This window comes from Dryobates pubescens, chromosome 4 (genome assembly GCF_014839835.1).
Source record: "Dryobates pubescens isolate bDryPub1 chromosome 4, bDryPub1.pri, whole genome shotgun sequence".
In the NCBI taxonomy this organism is placed as follows: domain Eukaryota; kingdom Metazoa; phylum Chordata; class Aves; order Piciformes; family Picidae; genus Dryobates; species Dryobates pubescens.
Window position 1 is genome coordinate 25,665,686 of NC_071615.1, and position 24,694 is coordinate 25,690,379.

The following is a 24,694-nucleotide window of genomic DNA, read 5'->3' on the forward strand; positions in this document are numbered from 1 at the left end:
GGCATTCATGGCAGGAAATACATTGAGGTGCTGGAGCAGGTCCAGAGGACAATAAACATGGTGAAGGGTCTGAAGAATAGGTTTGGTGAGCAACAACTGATGTAAAGATGTTTTTCCTCAAGTTGAGGTGGAACTGTCTGAGTTCAAGTTTCTGCCCACTGTCCCATGTTTCTGTAAAGAGACTGGCACCTTCTTCCTGACACCCACCCTTCAGATATCTGAAGCATTAATAAGATCCCCTCCCAGTCTTCTCCAGACTAGACAGACTCAGGTTTCTCAACCTTTCCTCATCAGAGAGATGTTCCAAGTCCTTCATCATCCTCATAACCTCCCTTGGACACTCTCTATAATATCCCCATCCTCTTGACTTGTGGATCCCAGAACTAGACACAGTACTCCAGATGGGATCTCACCAGGGCAGAATAGAGGGGAAAGAGAACCTCACTGACCTGTTAGACACACTTCTTGATGCACCCTGGAATATCATTGGCCTTCTTAGCCACAAGAGCATGCTGCTGTCCCATGGATAACTTAATGTTCACCAGGGCTCCAAGATCCTTCTCCATGGAGCCACTCCCAGTAGATTAACTCCTAATCTATACTGGTATATGGTGGTTTTCTTCCCCAGATGCAAGAATCTTCACTTATTTTTGTTGAACCTCTTTAGATACCTTTTTGCTCAGTCTTTCCCTAAAGCAGAAATGTCACCAGATGTCATGCTATGGAATGTGTCAGATGACACTAAAAAGTAAAGCTCCAAAATTTATCAGATGTAATTTCTATTTTAGAATGTTCAAAAGATAGGTGTCATGGCAACTATATCCACAACATTCCTTTAGGAAATTTCCTTCAATGTTACCACCAAGCAATTACCAGTTTTCAAGATGAATGAATAAGCTGAGTCTGAAATCCTGAAAGGATTGTAGCTGGGTAAAAGGAATGCTTTAACTAATAGAATAGAATAGAATAGAATAGAATAGAATAGAATAGAATAGAATAGAATAGAATAGAATAGAATAGAATAGAATAGAATAGAATTAACCAGGTTGGAAAAGACCTTTCAGATCATCGAGTCCAATCTACAATCCAACACTATCTAATCAACTAAACCATGGCACCAAGCACCCCATCCAGTCTCTTCCAAACACTTCCAGTGATGGTGACCCTACCACCTCCCTGGGCAGCACATTCCAATGGCAAATCACTCTTTCTGTTAAGAATTTCTTCCTAACATCCAGTCTAAACCTCCCCTGGTGCAGCTTGAGACTGTGTCCTCTTGTTCTGGTGCTGGTTGCCTGGGAGAAGAGACCAACCCCCACCTGGCTACAACCTCCCTTCAGGTAGTTGTAGAGAGCAATAAGGTCTCCCCTGAGCCTCCTCTTCTCCAGGCTAAGCAAGCCCAGCTCCCTCAGCCTCTCCTCACAGGGCTTGTGTTCCAACCCCTCCCCAGCTTTGTTAATAATAATAGTAATAGTAATAGTAATAGTAGTAATAATAATAATAATAATAATAATAATAATAATTTTTTAAAAACAGGTTGGAAGAGACCTTCAAGATCATCGTGTCCAACCCACCAACCACTCCAACCCACCTAAACAACTAAACCATGGCACCAAGCACCCCATCAAGTCTCCTCCTGAACACCTCCAATGATGGTGACTCCACCACCTCCCCAGGCAGCCCATTCCAATGGCCAATCACTCTCTCTGTATAGAACTTCTTCCTAACATCCAGCCTAAACCTCCCCTGGTGCAGCCTGAGACTTTGTTGCCCTCCTCTGGACACGTTCCAGCAGCTCAACATCTTTCCTAAACTGAGGGGCCCAGAACTCGGCACAGGACTCAAGGTGTGGCCTAACCAGTGCCGAGTACAGGGGCAGAATGACCTCCCTGCTCTTTCTGGCCACACTATTCTTGATACAAAACAGGATGCCATTGGCCTTCTTGGCCACCTGGGCACACTGCAGGCTCATGTTCAGGCTACTATCAACCAGTACCCTCAGGTCCCTTTATTCAGTACTATTCAGTATAACTAAGGTTGGAAGAGACCTCAAAGATCATCGAGTCCAACCTGTCACCACAGACCTCATGACTAGAGTAGGGAGGACACTAGTGCCCACTGCAGGCTTGAACTCACAACCTTCCCCATTAAAAGTCTTATGTGCTACCAACTGAGCCACACCTGGCCAGCTCAAAAAAACAAAGCACACTGCTCACAATATCAGTTGGCTTTTAATCAAGCACTCACACTTACATTTTATGTAATTAAAGTGAAAATCAAATAAACAGTTATGCTTGGATCATGCTACTACTTCAATGTGTCATTTTATTCACAGGCATGCATTGACAGGAAATTAACATAAAATGAAAACTATATCAATATCTAAATATTTAACATTATGGTCAGAAAAAAAATGTTTCCTTCCAGGATTGGGTGGGTGAAGTAGAAATGTGTCATTTCTCCACATCAGGACTCATTTTCATACTGCAAATAGATATAATGAAGATAAACCAGGCAACCAGCACCAGAACAAGAGGACACAGACTCAAGCTGCACCAGGGGAAGTTTAGGCTTGAGATGATGGGAAAGTTCTTCATGGAAAGAGTTATTGGCCATTGGAATGGGCTGCCCAGGGAGGTGGTGGAGTCACCACCCCTGGAGGTGTTCAAAAAGGGATTGGACGTGGCACTTGAAGCCATGGTTTAGTAGTCATGAGGTCTTGGGTGACAAGTTGGACTTGATCTTTGAGGTCTTAGATGATCTTTGAGGTCTTTTCCAATCTTATTGATTCTATGATTCCATGAACAATGCTCTGAAATACCTGAAATGTCTGCAAGAAAACATTTGAAGGAATTGACATATCCAGAAAAACTTTTTTCTCTTGTTCACCACAGAAAATCTAACTTCCTGTGGAACAGTGCTGTATGATTTCAGCTGGAACTTTAAATGAATAAACAATATAGAAAAACTCTTCAAATCTAGTAAATTCTTTGAAATCATACAATCATGGAATTATTTTAGTTGGGAAAGACCATTAAGATCACCAAGTCAAATCATTACCTAAGTCTTCCAAGCCTGGTACTAAACCATGTCCCTTGGCACCACATCTCTGTGGCTTTTAAACACCTCCAGGGATGGGGATTCATTCTCTCCCTGGGGAGCTAGTTCCAGTCTGAAAAGAGCCCAGTTCCATCTTCTTGCCCTCCATCTTTTTGCTATTGATCAGTACTGAGAAGATCCAATCTCAGTCTGCCCTTCTCCAGGGTAAACAGCCTCAGGTGTCACACCTTCTCTTAGGAGAGATGCTTCATTCCCCTAATCATATTTGTGGCCTTCCACTGGACTTTCGCCAGTATTTCCCTCTCTCTCTTGATCTGCGAAACCCTGAGCTGTAAACAATACTCCAGATGCAGTCTCACCAGGGCAGAGTAGAGAAGGAGAACCTCCCTTCACCTGCTGGCCACATTCTTATTGCACCCCTGGACATCATTGCCTTCTTGGCCACAAGGGCACGTTGCTGGCTCATGATGAACTTGTTCTCCACCTGCACTCCCAGGCCCATCTCTGAAGAGCTGCTTTGCACCAGGTGAACCCCTCACATGTCCTGGTGTGGGGAGTTATTCCTCCCCAGGTGCAGGACTCTACTCTTGCTCTTGTTGAACCTCATGAGGCTGCCCTTTGCCCAACCCTCCAGCCTGTCCAGGTCTCACCGAGTGGCAGCATAGCCTAACAGTGTATCAACTGCCCTCCCAGTTTGGTATCATCAGAAATTTGCTGAGGGTACACTGTGTCCCTTCATCTGGGTTCCTGATGAATAGATTGAATGAGACTGGCCCCACTTTTGACCCCCGGGGAACACCACTAACTACAGGACTCCAACTAGACCCTGCATCACAGATCACAATTCTCTGAGCTCTGTCATTCAACCAGTTCTCAATCCATTTTACTTCCCTCTCATCTAACCCACACTTCCTCAGCTTACCTATGAGGATGTTCCAGCAGACAGTGTCAAAAGCCTTGCTGAAGTTGATATAGACAACATCCAGAATTGTCCCCTCCTCTACCTAGCTGGTCACACCATCACAGAAGGCTGACATTTGATGCACATTGTAATAAGCCTGTCAAAAGAAAATTCCTCTTTGTTGGAAATAATATGAATTGCAATCCACTATGCATGGAATGAAAATTCAGAGAGGACTGACAGAAAAGTTTGTGATCATGAATACAAAACTTCTGCTGGGCCGAAGCAGAGGTTTCTGTCTGCTGTGGCTTTACGCTGTTTTACCTGAAGCATTAATGTTTTGAATGGGTGGTAGGAAAGAGGGCAAACTTTTAGCCTGCCCTTCCTTGATGGTCATTTGATTGGAGCCAGAAATACATGAGAACCGGCTGTCATAAGTATTCATCTTGCCTTGGTGTCCAACAGTGGGTAATTTGGTAGAAGTTTAACTCTCTTGCAATCCAGCTTGCCCTCAGATATAAGAGGTGCTGAGCTTAACTCCTGAGTGATGCCAAATGGGATCTTTAATGTGACTAACTGAACATTCTTGGAACAGAATTAAGACTCAAACGGAGTCAAGTGCCAAACTGGTTTAGTTAACAGGCAACAGGGGTCTGATCGAAAAGGGGCGTGCATCACACTCACACGAGTGGGAATGACTTGAATGGGGGTGGCAAGCAGGGGTCAGGCAGGATGGCAGCTCTCTCTCTCACTCCATGGCAGGCAGGGCAGCAGGCAGGCAGGCTGGCAGGCAGGAAGGCAGGCAGGAGCAGTCCTCAACAGTCCCAGTCTAGCAACCAACTTCTCAGCATCTGTCTGTTCGCACATGGCGTGCAAATGGCTCCTCAACATCGGATGCTCCAACAGTGGCTCTCACCCTAGCAGCAGCTTTGCTCTAGCAGCGGTTCCTCGTGGCAGTCTCCTCAGTAGCTGACGCTTCCTTGGCAGATGACCCCCCTAGAAGATGACTCCTGTACCTGAAACTTCCCTGGCAGGTGACCCCCCTAGCAGATGACCCCTGTAACTGAATCTTTCCTGGCAGGTGATCCCCTAAGAGATGACAACCAGCCCACCATACTGTGGCACCTTTCATAGTTTCACACTGTTGCTAAAACTAGCCCACACCCAGCCCTGATTCTGCAGTGGAGCACATGCCTGATGCAATCTCCAGGGCTCTAAACTCTGTCTCTGATGACTCTGCTTCCAGGGAGTCCCCAGGGTCCTGAAATCCCACCAGGGAGTCTCCCAGGTCCCAAACCCCCTTGGTCAACCCCAGCGGGCCAAGTGCCAAGCTCCCTGTGTCTCAAACGACTTTCCCAATAATGATTAGCCACATCTGTAATAATTTCCCTTACACTTGGGGAAAGTAGTCCTAATGAGAAATAGTTCTCTGGTGGATTCCTTCCTACTCATGATCCAGAACACTGTAGATAATACTTTGATGGAAAACGAATAACAACAAATGACAAATCTGGTTTTTGGCACCAAACTTGGCATTCAGTATTGATATGTCCTTGATCTAGGTGTAATGAGACATACATGTCAGAAAACACACAAAATAGAGACACACTGGTGGTGCTCTTTGGAGCCTAGACCTGATGTCAAAAATGGATATTATCCCTATGGCAATAGACATCTCAGAGCTGAAAATACAGCTTTTGGAACTTGGAGAGCTTGTGCAAGAGCACTGCCTAAAACTGGAGCACCATATTCCCTTTCATGTTCCTCACAAGGTGATGAGAAATGGATTTACTCAGGCATCAGGCCAGACCTCCATGCCAAGGAGTTTTAAGAAAAAATGAGCCCCAAACCTGGCCCCAAACTGATCAAAGCTGGTCATGATGACTTCTTGAGCAGCGAGCCAGTCTGTTGAGTGCTTGTTTGACAAGAGGCTTCTTGCCAACAACCTGATGTAGTGGCATTCTGGGAGCCAGATTAAAGCAGACATTTGAGGATGTTTAGATACTACACTAGAGATTGTCACCTAATGATTTTGGAAGCCTTCAGAGACTGAAAATTGAAAGACTGAAGGGAAAAAAAAAAGAAAGGAAAAAAAAAAGCCTGGCTTGGCAACTTATCCTCATACTTTTCTTAGATAGAAACAGAAATGCTGAAACAGCTTTCCTCTCTAGGAAGTGTCTGACAGAAAATTAAGTCTTGGTATAAACCCTCTTTCCAGGGGTAGTCAGCCTGATTTTTCTCTAGTTGCCTCAGGCTTCCTTATCAGGAATGAACACCAAACAGAGCAGGTTCTACAGAGTTGCAAACAGCTGGATTTTCCTTGCGCATGTCCAGCAGATTAATAGCTGGCTGCAGGACTGGTGCCACTGGGAGGATTTGGGGTTCTTTGGTCACGGGCTGCACTACAAGAGCCCAGGCCTGCTGACTATAGAGAGGAAACACTTGTCTCTAAGAGGAAAAAGAATCCTGGGACAAGAACTGGCAGGGCTGGTTGATAACGCTTTAAACTAATTTTGAAGGGAGAAGAGGGTAAAAACAGGGTCACTGAAGACAATCCTGGGACAATTGTTGTAGGGGATAGTGGATTATGTGACACCCACAATGGTAACAGATGTTCCTCTGTTAAGCCTCTGAAGAGTCTGTATACCAACACAAGAAGCATGGGAAATAAGCAAGATAAACTAGAAATCTGGGTGCAGTCTCAGGGCTGTGATCTTGTTGCAATTACAGAGCCATGGTGGGACAGTTCCCATGACTGGAATGTGGTTATGGACAACTATGCATATTTCTGGAAGGACAGACTGACAAGGCAAGGTGGTGGAGTTGCTCTCTATGTAAGTAAGCAACTAGAATGCATTGAGCTTAGCCCAGGTGGAGATTATAAAAGTGTTGAAGGGTTTTGATACTGTCTCCCATAATATCCTAATAAAAAGCTCAAGAAATGCAGCATTGACAGTTGGTCTGTGAGGTGGATTGAAAACTGGCTCGACAACACAGTTCAGAGGGTTGCCATCAGTGACACAGAGTCAGCTTGGAGGCCTGTGGCCAGTGGTATTCCCAGGGATCAGTACTTGGTCCAGTTTTTTTAAGTATCTTTAGCAACAACCTGGATGAGAGGAAGGGACAAGAGAGCAAGTTCACTGATGATACAAAACTCAGGGGCATGGCTGACACCCGGTCAGGCTGTGCAGCCATCCAACCTGACCTGGTGTGCCTTTAAGAAAGGGACAGTTACTGGAACACTCTAGCTGAATGTTTTTATATAAAAAGGAAAACAAAGATATTCTAAAGGAATTTCCTTGGTAGATTGGTAGAATGCAACTTTAAATTTTAGTTCAGTTTGAGCCTCAGTCAGTTCAGTCTGTCTGTTTCACCTGAGCAGCTGCTGTCTTTCCTCTGTGCTGGACGGAGTTGACCTTGAGCTAACTGAGCTAACGAGATAAGAAACTAATTCTTTTCTTTCCTTAACACAAGCTTTGAACTAACAGAATTTCCTCCTTAATAATTACTTCTCTCTCTCTAATGCTTTTTGGGGAAAAAAGGAGGAAGGGGAAGAAGGGGGTTTTGGGGGGACCCTTCTCTCTGGAGGAAGGAAGGTTTTCTGTGTTACGTTCTTTGCTGTATATGTCTGTATATATTGTAAATACTGTATATGGTGTATATATTCACTGCATGTCATCATGCTTGTAAAATATAGCTCTTATCTATTATAGAATAGAATAGAATAGAATAGAATAGAATAGAATAGAATAGAATAGAATAGAATAGAATAGAACAGAACAGAACAGGTTGGAAGAGACCTTCAAGATCATCGTGTCCAACCTATCATCCAATGCAACCTAATCAACTAAACCATGCAACCAAGACTGAATTAGCTGTGGCTTTCGGGGTGGGGGGGACGACGGGGATGGATAACTGAACCTTCTCTCACCACCACACCTGGACAAGCTGGAGAGCTGGGTGCAGGCAAACCTCATGAAGTTTAACAAGGACAAGTGAAGGGTCCTACATCTGGGGAAAAATAATAATAGGCACCAGTTCAGGTTAGGGGCTACCCTGCTGGAAAGCAGCTCCATGGAGAAAGACCTTGGAGTCCTAGCGGACAGAAAGTTCTCTATGGGACAGCAACGTGCCCTTGTGGCCAAGAGACAAAATGATATCCTAGAGTGCATTAAGAAAAGTGTGCCCAGCAGGTCTAGGGAGGTTCTTGTCCCCCTCTACTCTGTTCTGGTGAGACCACACCTTCTTCCCTGGACAGATTCAAAACCCCATCTGGTTGCATTCCTGTGTGGACTACCCTAGGTGATCCTGCTTTGGCAGGGGGGTTGGACTCAATGATCTCTGGAGATACCTTCCAGCCTCTAATGTATTGTGTTACTGTAGTTCTGTAACTGCAATCCTTGAATGCAAAGGGTGTTTCATAAGGAAAACCAAAATGCATAGAGATTAGGTAGATTCTTCTGGGGTTGACTGGCAACATCTCTCTGCCTGAAAAATGTGCAAATCCCTTTATGGCTCTCACGGTAAAGCATACAGCACGGGCATGAATTCAGGAGCAGAATTTCTCTCCCACCTCCACAACAGCTTTCAAATTTCATCTTCTGGATTTCTCCCCTCTATACATACACACACATATATATTTATAATTACTTTTCTTTTAACATAGCTAAGACAGAGCTAAGATGTAGAACCAAGACATGCTGTGATAACATCAACAACTTTTTCTCAGCTCTGAATTCTTACATGCCAGTTTTTACCAAAGATGCTGGCCAGACACTGCATACAATCATAGAATGGTAGGGATTGGAAAGGATCCCTTGAGATCATCAATTTCAACCACCAAGCCAAGGCAGGTTCAGATAAGGAAGGTCACACAGGAACATGTCCAGGTGGGTTTTGAATGTCTCCAGAGCTGGAGACACAGCCACCTCTCTGAGCAGCCTGCTCCACTGCTCTCTCACCCTTAAAATAAAACAAAAAATCCTCCTCATCTTTGGATGGAAGTTCTTATGTTCAAGTTTGTGCCCTCTTATGCATGCTCAATTTTAAGTAAATTTGCAGGGAAGCAAAGTAATGTTCCTGAAATATAAGAATGGGTGCTCTGGGTCGCACCATGGGTCCATATAGTCTAGTACCATGTCCCTGACAGCAAGCCAAAGTAACTTGGCTAAAGCCAGGGAAGCAATAAAATGTTCTTCATGACAAAACCTTTGCTAAATGAAAGCATATACTGAGCTTGATGTGGTTAGTCTGTATTGGGTAACATTTAATTTCTGTGACTTTGTTCTGTTTTGCTCTGAGCCCATGGAAATTTTCAATGTCCCAGGATCATGGAATGCCAGGGGTTGGAAGGGACCTCCAAAGACCATTGAGTCCAACCCCCTGCCAGAGCAGGGCCATAGAATCTAGAAAAGGTCACACAGGAACACATTCAGATGGATCTTGAAAGTCTTCAGAGACGGAGACTCCACAACCCCTCTGGGCAGCCCATTCCACTGCTCTGAGACCCTCACAGTGAAGTTCCTCCTCATGTTCAGATGGAACACCCTGTGTTGTAGTTTATATCCATTACCCCTTCTTCTATCACAGGGTGCAATGGAGAAGAGCCTGTCTCCTCCTTCTTTACATGCAGCCCTCAGATATTTAAAAACATTTATTAAATCCCCTCTCAGTCTTCTCTTCTCCAGACTAAAAAGCCCCAGGTCTTTCAGCCTCTCCTCATAAGGCAGTGTTCCAGTCCCTTCATCATCCTGGTAGCTCTCTGTTGGATTCTCTCAAGTAGATCCTTGTCCCTCTTGAACTGGGGAGCCCAAAACTGGACACAATATTCCAGGAGTGGCCTCACCAGGGCAGAGTAGAGGGGGAGGAGATATAATCTAGCAAGGAGGATCCAGCAGGATCAAACCATGTGCAATGGTTAACAGACCTGCTCCATGTCAAAGTAGTGTAAGACTAAAACACTCCACAGTCTTTTTCTTAGAGCATATTATTCAGAACCTGGCAGACAGGGTCTCTTTTTTATCCAGAAGCCAGGATACCAATGGCAAGCTGAGCAACCTCCCTTACCAAGCTGCCCACTCTGGCAAGAGAGGCAGGTGAGGTGCGGGCAGAGCCACAGCCCTGGTAGGCTCTTCAAATGCCTCAGAAGCCCTGCCCACTGAACAAGATAGACTAGACTAGACTAGACTAGACTAGACTAGACTTGACTTGACTTGACTTGACTTGACTTGAATTGAATTGAATTGAATTGAATTGAATTGAATTGAATTGAATTAACCAGGTTGGAAAAGACTTGAGATCATCGAGTCCAACCTATCATCCAACACCATCTAATCAACTAAACCATGGCACCAAGCACCCCATCAAGTCTCTTCCTAAACACCTCCAGTGATGCTGAGTCCACCACCTCCCTGGGCAGCACATTCCAATGGCCAATCACTCTTTCTATGAAGAACTTCTTCCTAACATCCAGTCTAAACCTCCCATGGTGCAGCCTGAGACTGTGGTGTCCTGCAGCAGTTTACAGGGCTCCGTCACATGTGTGGGCATGACATTTTGGGCCATAGAAGGGTTGGGTTGACAGTTGGACTCAATGGTCTTGGAGGTCTTTTCCAACTCAAACAATTGATTCTATGATTGACTAAAACACAGGCTTGCCAACTCCTCTGACTTCAAGGTGCATTTTGCAGAATTTGATGGTTTTCCTTAAAGCCTCAGCTCCTGAAGGTATGAGACTGCCAAGCAATCTTAGCTTTCATTATGAAAAATGTGAACACTTAGACTTCATAGTTGTAGAGAAAAAGCCTAAAAATGAGAAGCCTAAGGCTTATAAGCCATTCATAATAATAACAGTAAAAATCTGAAATACAATTTTTTTTAAAATCTCATAATTTTGAAATGAGTCTCATTATTACAGGTTGATGTGGAGAGGGAGGAAGCAGGAAGTGTGACTCATGGTTCTGAATAAAGGAGATTTCCAATACTGAAATCCTAGGCATGGTTGTAAAATACCACTTCATGGTCAGCTTTCTTCCCTGATGTTCCTGAATCATTGCTGATGGATTCGGAGTTTTTGAACTGTTCTTCAAGTTAGGAACTGTCCTTCAGTTTAGGAAGAGACTGGATGGGGTGCTTGGTGCCATGGTTTAGTTGATTAGATAGTGTTGGATGACAGGTTGGACTCGATGATCTCCAAGGTCTCTTCCAACCTGGTTAGGTCTATTCTATTCTATTCTATTCTATTCTATTCTATTCTGTTCTGTTCTGTTCTATTCCATTCCATTCCATTCCATTCCATTCCAATCCAATGTATTCCATTCCATTCCATTCCATTCCATTCCATTCCATTCCATTCCATTCCATTCCATTCCATTCCATTCCACAGTGAAACAATCTGGGTAGAAGCATGGTGGATTCCTGGTTATATGAAGCTTTAAGTGCTAAAGAATTGATTTCTAAAGCATTTATAATGGCTTAAACAATTTAAGATCTTTCTACATAAGCTGTCAAGCACACCTCTGCATTATCTAGAAGGTTGGGAAAGATGCTGCACATGACCTATTGTAATGGGTTGGGGCAGGTCCCCTCCCCACCACAGGCAGAAATAACGACTCAGGCAAACGGATTGCAAAAGTGATGAAAGTTTAAATAGAAAGCAGTGAAATGTTACAGAAAACCCAAAGCGCAGTGACAAAGAAAGATCCCATCCCCACCTGAGGGTGCATGCAAAACCCCCAGGGCTCCTTCTTCCCCCTCCCTCTGCTGGGCTAGTCTCAGCTGGCCAGGCCTGAGACTGCCCATCCCCCTGTGGCCTTGGGCCCAGTCAGGCCCATGGCCGGGAGATCTCTCCCCCAGTTACCAAGTCTCGGAGAGGGAAGGAAAGAGGAAGTGCCAGACTCCGCACTGGATCTTATAGTGGTGCAAAGAATTATGGTAGGAAATACACAATTTCCTGTGTCCATCCCTCTGGGCTGGACTTCTGGACACAGGAAGTGAATGCACCAGGGGGGCACCCAACTCAAACTACAACACCTATTTTGGCTACAAAATCTGTTAGCTGGGAATTGTAAGAAGAGTTACTGCTTTTAGAAGCCTTACCCAAAGCTCAGATAAAAGACCAGTAGCTCTATCATTATATTCAAGGGGATTCTGCCTGCATATATACTACATTGAAGTAGCCATCAGGAAGTGCAGAATTTTCTCCTTATTGTTATTCACAGAATCATAGAATAGTTTGGACTGAAAGGGACCTTAAACATCATCTAGATCCAACCTCCCTGCCATGGGCAGGGACACCTTCCACTAGACCAGGTTGCCCAAGGCCCTGCCCAACCTGGCCTTAAACACCTTCAGGAAGGAGGTATTCACAGCCTCCTGCTCCAGTGTCTCACTACCCTCACTGTAAAGAATTTCTTCCTAATCTCCAGTCTAAATCTTCCCTCTTCCAGCTCAAAACAATTGTCCCTCATCCTATCATTATAAGCTTTTGTAAAAAAATCCCTCCTCACTAATAGTGTATTAGTTGCCAACAAGAACACATTTTGCACATTTTAGGTACATGCCTTGATAGTCTGAGTTCATCTAGAAATCAAAAACATATCATAGAATCACAGGATCATAGAATCATAGAATCACAGAGTGGTCTGGATTGGAAGAGATCTCCCCAACCCCCTCTACAGTAAGCAGGGGCATCCTGCAGATCAGGCTGCCTAGAACCCTGTCAAACCTCACTTTGAGTATCTCCAGGAATGGGGCCTCAACCACCTCCCTGGGCAACCTGTTCCAGTGATTCATCACCCTCATAATAAAGAACCTGTTCCTAACATCCAATCTACTCTTCTCCAGTTTGAAGCCATTCCCCCTTGTCCTGTCACTGCAGGCCTTTGTAAACAGACTCTCTCCATCCTTCTTGTAGTTCCCTTTCAGGTACTGGAAAGCTGCTATTATGTCTCCCCAGAGCCTCCTCTTTTTCACGCTGAACAACCCCAGTTCCCTCAGCCTGTCTTCATGGCAGAGGTGCTCCAAATCCCTGAACATTTTCATGGTCCTCCTCTGGACTGGCTCAGATACTTCAGACAAGAAGTTCTTTACCAAAATTAATACTCCCAGTGAACACTGAAATATACAATTAGAAGCAATCCAGTAACCTGTTCTCACCAAGATACTCTGTCAATACCTATGAAAGGCCTTTCTCTCTAAAATGCTTTGAGAGCATTGTGGAGCTGATACAGCTACAATCTTAGTTGAAATAGCTGAATATTCCAAGGAAGAATTATGCTCTTTATATCAACTTTCTGATGCCAAGCTTTAGCAGAACAAAGGCTGCTTGAGAACAATGGTTTGTGGCAGTACATTTCTAAGGAAACTATGCTGTTAAGCATGAAGCCTGTGAAAGAGGCTTATTTTTTTTTCCCCCCTAAATATAAGCTCAACCTGCAAATTGTCAGAGATTCTTAGCTCTCAGTAACTTCAGATATAGAGCATGGATCTATTTATTTGTTTATTTATTCACTCATTTAATTATTTAATTATTTATTGTTCATAAAATATGTGTCCTGACCAAAAAAAAAAAAACATAACAGCAAAATGAAAGAACTTAACCAAACCTTAAACAGAGTGCCGGCAAAATGGGGTGGGATTGGTGTCCCTGATAATTGCACTTAGAAAGCCCTAAATAAAGCACAATCACAACACATCCAGTCAAGGGGGTTTTTGTGTTCTTCTCCCTCAGTGGATATTTTGCATACATGCTGGAAAGAGAGAAATTTGACCATTTGCCAAAGATAGTCATAATCCCCTTGGATCTACCAGCACGGTATGTCAAAAGCCCAGACAAGTCCTCTGAACCTATAGAGATGAAATGCAACATCTGTACAAAGCACATTTATCTTATATGGAGATGTGCTTCTTAAAAAGGAAGGACTTGTAGGTGGTGAGATGGTTGGAGGCTGTCTTGGGCATAGCCATTGCAGAATGGTAGAGATTTTGATCCTTGGAAAAGGGGGATGAGTAAAATTGCCACCTTGGACTTCTGGAGGACAGACTTTTCACCTGTTTATGTGGCTGGTTGATGGAGTCCCTTGGGAGGCAGCCCTAGAGGGCCAAGGAATCCAGGAAGGCTAGACATTCACATCATAGAATCAGAGAGTCATGGAATGGTTTGGGCTGGACCTAAAAAGTGATGTGGCTCCAACCTCACTGCCATGGGCAGGGACACCCTCCACTAGAACAGGATGATCAAGGCCTCATCCAATCTGGCCTTGAACACCTCCAGGAAGGGGGCATCCACCACCTCCCTGGGCAACCTGTTCCAGTGTCTCATCACCCTCACTGTAAGACATTTCTTCCAGTTCAAATGTCCTCTCTTCTGGCTTAAAGCTATTCCCCCTCATCCCACCACTTACATTCTTCAAGAAGAAAGCCTTACAGGAGCAGGAGTAGCCTGTCTCCATGCATCGCAAAATGAGTTGGCAGGGAAGAAGGGGCCTGGATGAACACAAAGCTTTGGCTGGATCTCAGTAACAGAAGGAGAGTTTATGACCATTGGAAAAAGGCCACTCAGGAGGACTACAAGGATGTCATAAGCTAATGTAGGGACAAAATTAGAAGGGTCAAAGCCCAACTAGAACTTAGTCTGACTACTGCCATAAATGACAATGTAAAATGTTTTTGGAATGGAATGGAATGGAATGGAATGGAATGGCATAGAATCGAATCGAATCGAATCGAATCGAATCGAATCGAATCGAATAGAATAGAATAGAATAGAATAGAATAGAATAGAATAGAATAGAATAGAATAGAATAGAATTAACCAGGTTGGAAAAGACTTCCGAGATCACCGAGTCCAACCTATCACCCAACACTATCTAATCAACTAAACCATGGCACCAAGTACCCCATCCAGTCTCTTCCTAAACACCTCCAGTGATGGTGACTCCACCACCTCCCTGGGCAGCCCATTCCAATGGCCAATCACTCTTTCTGTGAAGAACTTCTTCCTAATATCCAGCCTAAAGTAACATTAACACCAAAAAGGAAGACTGAAGAGAATCTCAGTGTTTGCTGGATGCAGGAGGAAATACTCTGACCAAGGATGAGGAAAAGGCTGAGGTACTTAACATGCTCTTTGTTTCAGTCTTTAAAAGGCAGGTCGGTTGTCCTCTGAGTGCTCAGCCCCCTGAGCTGAAAGATGGGGACAAAGAGCAGAATGAAACCCCATAATCCAGGGAAAACAGTCAGCAAACTGCTATAGCACTTAAGACATCCATGGGGCTGTATGAGATCCACCCAAGGGCGCTGAGGGACCTGTCAGAAGTGCACATCAAGCCACTTTCCATTAATTACTAGCAGTCCTGCATAAATGGGGAGGTCCCAGCTGACTGGAGATTGGCAAACATGACAGTCATCTACAAGAAGGTCCAGAAGGAGGATCTGGGGAACTTCAGACCTGTCAGTGTGACCTCAGTGCCAGGGAAGGCTACAAGAGCAGATCACCTTGCATGTAATCAAGTGACACCTCCACTGCAACCAGCCAACAGGCACAGTCAAGCACGAGTTTATAAAAGGCAGGTCCTGTTTGACTTATCTGTTCTCCTGCTATGACATGGTTGCTTGCTTAGTGGATAAGGGACAGGCTTTGTTTGTTGTAATCCAAGGGAAATAAAACTGAAAATGGTAAATCCAAAACAGAGGAAATGTGTGTGAGAGAGAGCTGCTGCTGTAAAAAGCTGTGTGGCTGGGACGCATGGCTGCTGGGAACAAAGGGCTATTTACCCTGAAGCCCGGATGCACTTGACTCACAACAAACCCATGAACAGTCCAGGCTTGGGATGGGGTGACTGTAAAGTTGCTGGCAGAAAAGAACCTGGTGGTGGTGGTTGACAGCCAGATGAACATGAGACACCATGTGCCCAAGTGGCCAAGAAGGCTTGGCTCTTGGAGCATCCTTGCCTGGCTCAGGAACAGTCTGGCTGGCAAGTGATCATGCCCCTGGATTCAACATTGATGAGGCCACTTTGCAAATATTGTTCTCACTTTTGGGCCCCTCATTACAAGAAGGATGCTGGGGTCTTGGGGCATGTCCAGAGAAGGGCAAAGCTGGTGAAAGGTCTGAAGAACAGGTTTTGTGAGGAGTGGCTAAGGGAACTGGGATTGTTGAGACTGAAGAAGAGAAGGATGAGGGGAGACCACATTGCTCTCTGAAACACTTCTATGATAACATTAAATGTTGTAAGATATTTTGTCTATGTATAATGACATAGGTATTCTTACATCTTTGAGGGCACTCAGTACAACCTAAGAATGTCACTGCAGTTAATCTCTCAGCAGTTATCCCATCAACTGTTGTGAACTGGATCTTTTATGAGCCTTATACTGGAAGGTCTCAAAGACTTAGTGTATTACCTTGCTTCACTCTGTGAGGTCCTATATTGATCAGAAGATCTGAAGTAAAGAGTGATACTGAAGTTGCTTGGTTTGAAATTCACAGGTTTTCACATAGGAAGGATTCACTCATCTTGCTAATTACTACTACATCAAAGCAAATTTTTTCTTTCTGGCAGAGTTGTTGGGCAACACTTCCCATATATTGGACAGCATTGGGCAGAAAAGGCAAAATGTTTGGTACAAGTTTAATTAGGACACTATTTTTAGGGGATTCATTTCTGAGTCCCTCACTACACTCTCCTGTCACAGAAGAGAGAATCAAGCCTGGCATAAATTTTCAACATCAATGGCATGTTTTAAATGTGTTGCTCCAGGGATGAGTAGAAGGGATGGAGAGCTAGAGGACTGCTGTTCCTGTTGCTGTCCAAGATAAGAGACACAATTAGTCCTGCTGGCTACCTGCCCAGCAATGCCCAGTCCTTGCTGTGATGGTCAAACAGCTCCCTTAGCACCAAATCTGCCTTTTATGAAGTGCTGGACAAAAGAGTCAATGGGGCCAAAGCCATTTAGCCTTTTCTAGGAGATCTATCATCCTTAACTGCTGTCTACTTTTACTTACCCAGACAGAACTAGTTATGGAGAGATCCAAATGGAAAATACAATTTTTCAATTAGAAAAATTGACTTGATGATCTTTGAGGTCTCTTCCAACCTTGGTGATTCTGTGATTCTGTAAAAAGTCTTAACAGATGAACTATAAACAGTACAGAGGGAAAGAAAAAACAATCAAACAAAAAACTATAAAGGTTTTTTGTTTAATTCAGGGCTTGTCACAACCCTGATGTTGTACCAAAATGGATTTCTCCTCTTCTGGTCAGTCATAATGTTGGGCTCAGTTATAGTAAATAGTTACATCAGGTTGGTCACCAGTCACCAGTGAGGTTCCCTAGGGCTCAAAGATAGGGCCCATGCTCTTTAATATATTTATAAATCATCCAGACATAGGAGTCAAATGCAGATTAAATAAGTGTCCTGATAAATTATGTGGAGCTGCAGACTCCCTTGAGGGTAGAGAAGACTTACAGAGAGATCTGGATAGATCAGAGAGATTTGGCAATCACCAAATGTATGAAAATTGGCAAGAGGAAATGCAAGTTTCTTCTCTTGGGACGGGGTACTCCTGGTTATATGTACAAACTGGGGGATGGGAGGCAGGAGGGCAGCCCTGCAGAGAGAGATCTGGGGGGTCTGACTCAACCTGATAATTGAAAGGACTAGCTGTGTCCTGGGGTGCATCAAAGAAAACATGCCTAGCTGCTTGAGAGATTGTCCTACTGTGTACTGCACTCATGGTTCCACACCCCAAGTACTGTGCGGATGAAGCTCCATCTGGCCCTATGCCCTGTCTTCAAAGTGCCCAACCATAAGCATCTAAAGGAGAGCACATGAGCAGTGCAAGTCTACTTCTGTCAGAGTTCTGGGGTGTGCATAGGTCTGAGTGGCTAGGACCAGCCTCCCCTGGGACTCCCACCCCTACCATCATCATGCCAAAAGCCCAGGAGATGTGTCACAGATCAGCTCAGATAGGGGCCTCCAGTGGCTGCCTGAGCCGCGTTATAATTGTGCCAGTCCCTGTCTGATGGATGGGGTTCAGACCTGCACTGCAGACAGCTGCACTCCTGGATGGAACCCTCAGGCCCTGTGTCAAAGCCTGTGATGCTGACCTCAGCATCACACAGCAGAATTGTGCTCTTCTGTTCCCTTCACTCCCCAAGAGTTGAGGAACCATGAGCTTGTTCTTTGCCTGAAATACTGAGTGGTTTCCAGCTCCAAAAACACATCAAAGGACACAAAACACAAAGGATACAGGTGGAAATAGATTTTATTTTGGTTTATGATGGTTTATGTTATTTTATGCTCTTTTATGTTATTTTTTAAACCTGTTTCAGAGACAATGGTCTAAGATTAAGAGGGTACCCATGGCAAAGCAGAAGAGGAGCTTGTTCCTGCTGCAAGCTTGCACTGAGTAGGAGAGCCCTAGAGAGCCAAGGCACAAGTGATGTCTTGGAGGTGCCACAGCATCAGGAAGAACTCTGGATAGATGGTGCAAAGACCACCTCCGCAGAGCATGAGTCCCCTACCCTGAGTCTAGAGAGCTTGCCTCCTCCTGCAGGAGTGGCCCGAAGGCCACCTGTGGAGCACAAGAGTTCCCTCCCTGTGCTGCCATGGTAGATGGCTGCTCCCTCTGGATGGGCGGCCCGAAGGCCACCTTTGTGGAGCGGCCCAAAGGCCACCTGTGGAGCACAAGAGTTCCCTCCCTGTCCTGCCATGGTAGAAGGCTGCTCCCTCTGGATGGGTGGCCCGAAGGCCACCTTTGTGGAGCGGCCCAAAGGCCACCTGTGGAGCACAAGAGTTCCCTCCCTGTGCTGCCTTGGTAGAAGGCTGCTCCCTCTGGATGGGCGGCCCGAAGGCCACCTTTGAGGAGGACAAGCAACAGGCACCTGGCTAGCTAGGGTGGTCTGGAGAGCTTTCTGTCCCTGGCTCTGCAGCCCGAGGGCCACCTTTGTGTAGCACAAGCAGCAGACCCCTGGCCAGAATGGCCCCAAAGAGGCCTGGCCAAGGGGCTGTGCTGAGTGCTGCAGAGGAAGGCAAAAAAACCCCGGGGACACTTAATAGTCCCTTGTGAGGGGAAAAAAGCCTTCCTCCCCTAGCCTCAGGGCATGAGAGGCCATCTTCGTGGTGCATGAGCAGCAGGCAGTAGCCCAGCCGAAAGGGAGCGGAGGAGCCCTGGCAAGCGGTGATGCTCAGTGCTACAGAGGAAGGCAAAAAACCCCCAGGGACCAGTGCCAATGTGCCCCGGGGGAAAAAATTCCTTCCTGACCCCAGTGCTGGCGATCGGCTACTCCCTGAGCACGTGAGCAAGACCTGCTTCCTCCTCCCACAGGCTTCTCATGCCTCCCAGGAGATGCCCAAGCCCTCTTCTCCCTCAACCTGCAGCTGTTCTCTCAGTGGCTTCACAGAGTAGCCAAATGCCCCTGGCCTGATAGGCCTTGAGGACAAAAATCCTTCCCCTGCCTGCTGCCGCTGCCCCTGCAGGGGGTGAAGATGGTGAGCTCTGCAGGGCTCCTGAGAACACATTCCCTTGGTCTTGCTCTTGCTGCCCAGCTGAAAAAGCCTCAGGCAGCTCCAGCAATTGGTGGTTGTCCTCATCCCCAGCAGCCTGGTCTAGCCTCTGCTCTTCATCCCTCAGGCCTTACCAAGTCATACCACCTGCTCCTCCGGGACCTCCTGTGGGCCAGGTCTGTCAGCAGGCACGGGAGGATGCTCCCTTTTATACTGGCTGGTGGCATAGCACTGCCGTTGCCAGGTGCTGGTGGCCCTGTGACATCAGGTGACAGCTCCCCGTGCTCAGCCCTGCCCACCAGCTCCCCGCCCAGCGCCCCTCAGCCCAGCGTCCTTCAGAGGAAGCCTTTGGGGTGCCCAGGGAGCTTTCCCTGCCCCAGGTGGCCACTTGGCACAGCTGCTGGACATCCCTGACATGTTCTGTGCTGCTAGGCTTCAAGGATGTAGCTCATGCTGCTACTTTTCCCTCAGGCTGTGGCAGGAACCACCCCTGCACCCAGCTGCTCCTCAGCCCTTGATGATGGGCTTAGAAGGGCATATTTAGTCAATCTCCTCTACTGAGGAGCAAACAAAGCATAAAAGCAATGAGAAACTTGGCTGTGCTGGCCAACAAGACGGGCAGGAGATCACAGAGCCATGGAATGACATCAGCATCCAGGCCAGAAAGGACCCCCAAAATCAGCAAGTCCAGCCACGCTTCTTTTGATGCAGCCCAGGATGTGATTGGCTTTCTGGGTGGCAAGCGCACACTGCCTGCTCATGTCCAGGGTCTCATCAGCCACACCTCCCAAGTCCTTTTCTGCAGTGTTTCTTTCTATCACCTCATCCCTCAGCCCGTATTGATAATGAGGATTGGTCTGGCTCAGGTGCAGGAGTCTGCACTTGCTCTTACTGAACCTCTTACTGAGGTTCACCTGGGCCACCTCCCCAGCTTTCCGGGTCCCTCTGGATGACATCCTGTCCCTCTGGCATAACAGCACCACTCAGCTTGGTGTCATCTGCACACTTGCTGATGGTGCATTCAATCTCACTTTTATATTAATGATAAAAATATTAAACAGCACAAGTCCCAGTACAGACCCCTGAGGGACACCACTTGTCAGTGCTCTTCACCTGGGCTTCAAGCCATTGAGCAGTGCAAGTCTGTTTCTGTCAGGGTCCTGGAGGTGCTCATATGTTTGAATTGCTGGGACCAGCCTCCCATGGAACTCCCACCCCTACCATCTCATGCTGAATGCCCAGGGGATGTCTCTTAGCTCAGCCAGGGGTCTCCAGGCTCTGCCTCAGAGCTGTTATAAGTGTGTCTGTTCCTGTGACCTGGATGGGTCTGGGACCTGCACTGCAGAGAGCTGCTCTCCTGGATGGAGCCCTCAGCCCTGTGTCAAAGCCTGTTGGGATGCCGACCTCAGCATCCCACAGCAGAACTGTGCTCTTCTGTTCCCTGCACTCCCCATGAGTGGAGGAACCATGAATCTGTTCTTTGCTGGAAATGCTGGGAGGTTTCCAGCTCCAAAAACACTTCAAAGGACACAAAACACAAAGGACACAGGTGGAAATAGGATTTTATTTTGGTTTATGTTGGTTTGTGTTATTTTATTTTTTTTATGCTTCATTGTCCTGGGAATCTAGAAAGCTTCCTCCTCCTGGACGTGCATCCCAAAGGCCACCTCTGCAGAGCATGAGTGACAGGTTCCCTACCCTGAGTCTAGAGAGCTTGCCTCCTCCTGCAGGAGCGGCCCGAAGGCCACCTGTGGAGCACAAGAGTTCCCTCCCTGTCCTGCCATGGTAGATGGCTGCTCCCTCTGGATGGGCGGCCCGAAGGCCACCTTTGTGGAGCGGCCCAAAGGCCACCTGTGGAGCACAAGAGTTCCCTCCCTGTCCTGCCATGGTAGATGGCTGCTCCCTCTGGATGGGCGGCCCGAAGGCCACCTTAGTGGAGCGGCCCAAAGGCCACCTGTGGAGCACAAGAGTTCCCTCCCTGTGCTGCCTTGGTAGAAGGCTGCTCCCTCTGGATGGGCGGCCCGAAGGCCACCTTTGAGGAGGACAAGCAACAGGCACCTGGCTAGCTAGGGTGGTCTGGAGAGCTTTCTGTCCCTGGCTCTGCAGCCCGAGGGCCACCTTTGTGTAGCACAAGCAGCAGACCCCTGGCCAGAATGGCCCCAAAGAGGCCTGGCCAAGGGGCTGTGCTGAGTGCTGCAGAGGAAGGCAAAAAAACCCCGGGGACACTTAATAGTCCCTTGTGAGGGGAAAAAAGCCTTCCTCCCCTAGCCTCAGGGCATGAGAGGCCATCTTCGTGGTGCATGAGCAGCAGGCAGTAGCCCAGCCGAAAGGGAGCGGAGGAGCCCTGGCAAGCGGTGATGCTCAGTGCTACAGAGGAAGGCAAAAAACCCCCAGGGACCAGTGCCAATGTGCCCCGGGGGAAAAAATTCCTTCCTGACCCCAGTGCTGGCGATCGGCTACTCCCTGAGCACGTGAGCAAGACCTGCTTCCTCCTCCCACAGGCTTCTCATGCCTCCCAGGAGATGCCCAAGCCCTCTTCTCCCTCAACCTGCAGCTGTTCTCTCAGTGGCTTCACAGAGTAGCCAAATGCCCCTGGCCTGATAGGCCTTGAGGACAAAAATCCTTCCCCTGCCTGCTGCCACTGCCCCTGCAGGGGGTGAAGATGGTGAGCTCTGCAGGGCTCCTGAGAACACATTCCCTTGGTCTTGCTCTTGCTGCCCAGCTGAAAAAGCCTCAGGCAGCTCCAGCAATTGGTGGTTGTCCTCATCCCCAGCAGCCTGGTCTAGCCTCTGCTCTTCATCCCTCAGGCCTTACCAAGTCATACCACCTGCTCCTCCGGGACCTCCTGTGGGCCAGGTCTGTCAGCAGGCACGGGAGGATGCTCCCTTTTATACTGGCTGGTGGCATAGCACTGCCGTTGCCAGGTGCTGGTGGCCCTGTGACATCAGGTGACAGCTCCCCGTGCTCAGCCCTGCCCACCAGCGCCCCGCCCAGCGCCCCTCTGCCCAGCATCCTTCAGAGGAAGCCTTCAGGGTGCTGGCCCTGAGGCAGTCCCTGTGTCCAGTGTGCCCAGGGAGCTTTCCCTGCCCCTGGCGTCCACTTGGCACAGCTGCTGGACATCCCTGACACATTCTCTGCTGCTAGGCTTCAAGGATGTAGCTCATGCAGTGTGTGGCAGGAACCACCTTTGTACCCAGCTGCTCCTCAGCCCTTGAAGATGGGCAAGAACAGCACATTTAGTCACTGAATCACCAGAGTTGGAAGGGACCTCAAAGATCAGCAAGTCCAACCTGTCACCCAACACCTCATGACTAACTAAACCATGGCTTCAAGTGCCACATCCAATCCCTTTCTGAACACCTCCAGGGACAGTGACTCCACCATCTCCCTGGGCAGCACATTCCAATGGCCAACAACTCTTTCTGGGAAGAACTTTCTCCTCACCTCAAGTCTAGACAATCCCCTGGTGCAGCATGAGACTGTGTCTTCTTATTCTGGTGCTGGTTACTTGAGAGAAGAGACCAAATCCCTCCTGGCTACAATCTCCCTTCAAGTAGTTGTAGACAGCAATAAGGTCTCCCCTGAGCCTCCTCTTCTCCATACTAAACAATCCCAGCTCCCTCAGCCTCTCCTCATAGGGCTTGTGCTCAAGGCCTCTCCCCAGCCTTGTTGCCCTTTTATGAACATGTTCAAGAGTCTCAATGTCCTTCTTAAACTGAGGGGCCCCGAACTGTACATAGTACTCAAGGTGTGGCCTAACCAGTGCTGAGTACAAGGGCAGAATGACTTCCCTGCTCCTGCTGGCCACACTGTTCCTGATGCAGGCCGGGATGCCATTGGCCTTCTTGGCCACTTAGGCACACTGCTGGCTCATGTTTAGGCTGCTGTCAATCAGCATCCCCAGGTCCCTCTCTGTTTGGCAGCTCTCCAGCCACTCTGACCCCAGCCTGTAGCTCTGCATGGGGTGGTCAAAGCATAAAATGAATGAGAAACTTGGCTGTGCAGGGCAACAAGATGGGCAGGAGAAGATGCAGCCTCTAGAGAAGAATTGGGTTTGGACAATTTGTAGACTGGAAGAGTGGTTGCTCCTTGGTGCTCATCTGAGGGTGGAGAGGAGCTGTCAAGCAGTGGGTGTGGAGAAGATGCAGGGAGGTCATGGCCTTTTAGGACGGCACAACCTCTTTCTGATTCTTATGTTCACCAAGAGAAATGGAAGCTAGAGTATGGCAGAAGGAAGGGATGCAGACATGGTTTGTGTGCCTGTGTCACCCAGGCCAAGCAAAAGCAGAATGCAGGGGGAAAATTAACCTTCTCTTGGAAGTTGTCGTTGCCTGCTCTTTACTCTGTGTGTGACCTATGTCTTCATTTAGGACTAAAGATATATTTCATAGAATCATAGAATTATAGAATAGTCTGGGTTGGAAGGGACCTGATATAATGAGAGGAAATGGCCTGAAACTGTGCTGAGGGAGGCTTAGGTTGGATATTGGGAAAAAGTTCTTTCCTGGAAGAGTGGCCAGGCATTAGAACAGGCTTCCCAGGGAAGTGGTGGAGTCCCTGTCCCTGGAGATGTTCAAGATACACATGGTTGTGGCCCTTTGGGACATGGTTTAATGGCCTTGGTGGTGTTAGTTGGACTCTATAATGTTTGGGGGCTTTTCTGACCTCTATCATTTGGTAGTTCTATGATTCTATGGTTTTCTACCTCATCTGTTCTTCCTGGATGAGGCTTCACCATTGGCTTGTCTAGCAAGATGCAAGGATGCTTAAGGGACTGGAGCATGTGCCCTATAAGAGGCCAAGACACCTGGGGCTGTTTAGTCTGGAGAGAAGACTGAGAGAAGATTTAATAAATGTATATAAATATCTGAGAGCTGGGGGTCAAGAAGGAGGGGACAGGCTCTTCTCAGTTGCACCCTGAGATAGGACCAGGGGCAATAAATATAAACTAGAACTCAGGAGGTTCCACCTCAACATGAAGAGGAAGTTATTTACTGTGAGCCTCACAAAGTACCACAGGTCTGTTCCACAGGCTCCCCAGAGAGGTTGTGGAGTCTCCTTCTCTGGAGATTTTCAAGGCCCATCTGGATGCATGCCTGTCCAACCTGTGATAGAGTCTAGTGTCCTGCTCTGGCAGGGGGGTTGGACTCGGAGGTCCCTTCCAGCCCCTAGCTTCCTGTAACCTCACAGTGTACATTGACAGTCTAGCCCTCATTATCTTATT